The sequence below is a fragment of the Malus domestica genome, chromosome 14 (genome assembly GCF_042453785.1).
Source record: "Malus domestica chromosome 14, GDT2T_hap1".
NCBI classification, from domain to species: Eukaryota; Viridiplantae; Streptophyta; class Magnoliopsida; order Rosales; family Rosaceae; genus Malus; species Malus domestica.
In genome coordinates this window covers 29,344,696-29,349,278 of record NC_091674.1, presented here as the reverse complement: position 1 = coordinate 29,349,278, position 4,583 = coordinate 29,344,696, and the positions used below count along the sequence as shown (strand labels likewise).

General features: G+C 34.8%; 1 non-coding gene across 1 annotated transcript; it reads left to right on the top strand.

The window, feature by feature from the left end:
- The first annotated feature begins 3,547 nt into the window (after nucleotides 1-3,547).
- MIR162A (microRNA MIR162a) lies at nucleotides 3,548-3,640 on the top strand. The gene has a single exon (NR_120875.1). It is a non-coding gene; the product is annotated as a microRNA MIR162a (primary transcript).
- The last annotated feature ends 943 nt before the right edge of the window (nucleotides 3,641-4,583 follow it).

Sequence of the window (4,583 nt, the reverse complement as noted above, 5' to 3'; positions counted from 1 at the left end):
TCCACCGGAGTCGGTACCATCTGATCACGAGTCAGCCTCCGGCCCAAAAAGCACGACAGAACTGCGAGGATGGTTAGGACGGAGATCACTGCAAAGAATGGCCCAATGGAACCCGAAGACGAAGAAGAAGAAGAAACTAAGGGTACTGCTTGGGGAATATTATTACTGCTACCACCACCACCCCAGATTTGATCGCCCGCTGAACCAGGCAATGTTTGTGATGTTGTTTCCATGGCTATAGAAATTTTTGAAGCAGACAATCAAGTTGCATTTAGATGCAAATATATAGCTATATATAGAGAGAGAGAGAGAGAGAGAGAGAGAGATGTATACATATGTACATAGTACAAATTTAATGTATAATTTTTGGTGGCCATAGCTTCACTGCATGCTTGTATGAGTGGAAGACATGATGGAAAGTGGCAAAAGCAGTGACTTTTCTTTTCATATCTTTTTGTTTAATCTTCTTTTTTATTTGAGGATGTGGAGTTTTACTTTAGCTTTGCCTTGCGTGGAGATGGCCACATCCATAAAAGCTGACTTTACATCACCCTTTTATTAAATTTCTTATCCATCAAGTTTACTTAATGATTAATCTAAATGACAAGTCTCTTTCGTTGTTTGGGAATAATTTAATGAAATTATAGGTCTTGTTTCACTTTGTCCTCTGAATTTTTAATTTGACTTTGAACCTCTCTAAACTTTATATTCGTTCAAATGTCATTTGATCGTTAGTTTATCAGTTATTTCATCAAATTAAGGGATTATTTTGTCCACTTTGAACAATAGAAGTCTCTGATTTTAATGCAAAAGGGTAAATTGTTGTGTCGATTCTTAACATAGAATGCAGCTGTGAAAGTTGGAAAAATATTTGAGTAGGTCAAATTTGTGAAGTGTAGTTCAATTTTGTAAATAAGATGACACCAAATAGTGAAGAAAAAAAAAAGCAAGTCCAAATAATATGTAGCCCCAATAGAAAGAGTAAGGATCCTTGTCAAACACTAAAGCCACGTTTACTAATCCGTAATCAAATTGAGAGGAATTGGATTGAGGGGGAATTGGATTGAGGAGGAATTGAAATGAGGTGGAATCAGAATCTGATTCCTGTTGAAGTTGTTTACTAAAACTTACAGGAATCGGAGTAGGAATGATGTTGAGTCCATATAAGTTGTTTACTAATTCATTTCAATCGGAATGAAAACTAGGTTGATTACTATATTGCCCTTACATAAATAAATTATTTTCATACTAATTAATTTAATTAAATTCTTAATTAAATTTATATAATAAAATTCATCTATATAAGCATGTATAAATAGGTTTTATTTATTTATTAAAAGATGGCAAGAATGATGTTGAGTCCATATAAGTTGTTTACTAATTCACTTCAATCGGAATGAAAACTAAGTTGATGACTAAATTGCCCTTACATAAATAAATTATTTTCATACTAATTAATTAAATTAAATTCTTAATTAAATTTATATAATACAATTATCTATATAAAAATATATAAATAGGTTTTATTTATTTATTAAAAATGACATAATGAGTGTCAAATAAATGGCAATGTTGGGATAATAAAAAACAAGTAAGGGCATAAATGGAATAAAAGATGCATTCCTGATTCCTTTGCCCTTAGGGAATTCAAATACCTCACAAAAAATATTTTTAATCATTTCAAAAACACATTCAAACGAGCTCTAAAAATCTCATTAATCATGCGACGAGTAAGAGAGAGCGAGACTCTATTTACAAACATTAAAGTAAGTTATTTTCCAATATGAACTTTCGTTTAAAAACGCTCGTACTTGATAGTTTAGATTTAAGGCCTAACCCATCCTTGATGAAAACGATTAAAAGCCTGCCATGGCTCGATCCGTTTTACGACTTTGGGCTGTAGCCATATGCCAATCGGTCTGTATGAGCTTCGGTCGTCAATCCTCATAGACGAATCTGACCTGTGGACTGCGTTGGGTCCCTCGATGGATTTAACATTAATGGACGGCAGAGATCTTTCACCTTCATTTAATTATTATCTATTTATTTGATGTATTGGCTGTATGATTTTTCTCTGTCAAACAATAGATTTTATTATATTAAATGTTAAATTAATTATTGATAGAGTTTGAATTCACACCGTCATATAAAAACTCAATATTTTTCCACCACTATAGTAAAGAGCCAATTGCATATTGACTATATGATTGGAGGATGGATTAGCCCGAACGAGACGAGGGCTTTTGTAGCATACAAAACTCAACATATTTCCAGCACTATGGTAAATGGTCACTTGCGTATTGGCTGTATGATTGGGGGATGGAGTAGTCCGAACGAGGGCTTCTGTAGCGTACATTTGTAAATACACATGTTATTTATACATTTTATTTTATAACCATTGGATTAATCTGAACGGTTGTAATTAAAATTTGAAGCTGTACGACGAAAAATTGTGACCCATCAGAATGATCTTTCTATCTGCCTTTCTCTCCTCTCCATCGGTCAAACCCAGCGCCCCTCACCGGCGCCGGCGTCACTCTCGTTCTCTCCGTTAAAACCCAGCCCCCGCCACTTCATCTCTCTTTCTCTTTGCCTCCGTTTTTAATGCTTGTCCGTCTGAAGTTCGTTTTCCTTTGGGTTAAACAGGTCTGAAGCTTTGGTTAACGCCTTAGTTTGCACAGCAGATGCGTCGTGGTGGTTTGCTGGGGAATTTGGTTTAAGAGAGGGAAGGTGGTCCAGTTGAGAAGAGGGCATATGAGTTTGCCATTGTCAAGAGAGAGACGATGAGATGCAAACTGCGGAGGGAGAGAGAGAGAACAGGAGTTCTACAGGTTTGCAGTTCGGTGTTTCTCAGACCTAATTGTAACTTAAATATAATTTTGATCTCTTTATTAATTCGTTCAAAACCCACGTTGCCTTAAATACCCCTTGAAAATACACTGTACTACATCCGGTCCGTGACTAAGTCAATGAAATGTTAAGCAGACTCTTTCAAAGTAAAACGACTTTACGAACTTTCTAGTTTAACGTTAATTTTTGTTATCAGTCCCTTTCAAAGTAAAACGACTCTCTGCAGTTTCTAGTTTAAGGTTAATTTTCGTTGTTAGACTCTTTTAAAGTAAAACGACTCTTTGCACTTTCAATTTTAACGTTAATTTTCATTGTTAACGTTATAAAATATTATGTTAAAAACAAAAAACGACAGAGTTAATTGAGAGACTTTTGAGAGAGTATATTTAGCATTTCTTGTTAACTTATTAACAAACTCATGAGAGAGAAGAGAGAGGGAGAGTATGCGTGATGCGATTCTCCAGATTCCTGGGCTCAATCCGTTTCTCTCACACCCTATAAATACATGCATCAGCGTATGTATGTAAGTATATATTATTATTATTTTATATAATGTTGTTGTGAGATCTCTGATTTTGTTGTGAGATCTCTCATTTCTTAGATCTACGGTTGGTGATTGACATATTTTTGTCTTTGTTTTTTCTTTTTAATTTTTAATTTATGAAATAATTATTGGTTGTTGGGGTCGGGTGGGAGTGCACTGGAGGCAGCGGTTCATCGATCTGTTTATGAGATTTGTTGTGAAAAAACACAGAACATGAATCGGTCGATAAACCTCTGCATCCAGCGCTCACTCTCTCATTCTTCTCTTTATTTATTTTTAATTTCTTGCTGGTATTTTTGAACTGCTCTGTTTGGTTGCCGAGAAAGTGTGGGAAAATATGGGAAAGATTGAATTCTGGGGGTTTTTTCCAGCTTCTGATCTGAACCCAGAAGGCAAGGAGCTTGTCAATTTTTTAAAAAGGTAAATAAAACCAGATTTGTGGGTAATTTGCGTTTGCTATTTTGTTTGTATGTGCTATTGGTGGTTTACTGCAGGGAATTAAATGGGGAATTAATTATTTATCTAGATTATGGTTTTACTTTCCTAAATTCTGCACTTGAACATACATGATCTATGATCTATGACATGCTTTTGTTTCTACTGAAGTTTGAAGCTTTATATTTTATTTAACTTATTAATTACTGGTTGAAAATTTAATATTTTCCATGTTGGTTAACAGAACGTTTAGTGTTTGATAATATATGTGATGAGAAGATGATTGAATTTTTAGAGTATAGATCTACCTGTCGAGATGAACTTATGTGTATTCAAAGTGGAGTACACAGTGTGTATGTGGTTCTGTGTTCAGATTTAGTCGTTTTGGGTGCAGAATTTTGAGTTTATTGTGTTCATCATTGTGATTATGATGGCGAAACCGATAGTAATGATTGAATTTCTATATCTAGTAGTTCAATTGAGTATTTGGAGCTAATGAAAGACTTGGCGCAAGGCGTTCTTAGATTCATACAGCCAACCCTACTTAGTGAGATAAGATTTTGTTGTTGTAATTCAATGGATACCAAACAGTTGTTCTTCTCGTTCTTCTGTAAGATGCTTTGGGGTGAATTAATTGGTTAGAAGTCTTTGTTCGTGGGTTGAATTTCGTTTTCAAGTAACCAACCTTACGCAGTTGTTCTGATCGAACTTGTTCTTTTCCTGGAACAATAATTTTGGGGGTCTTGTGATGTTC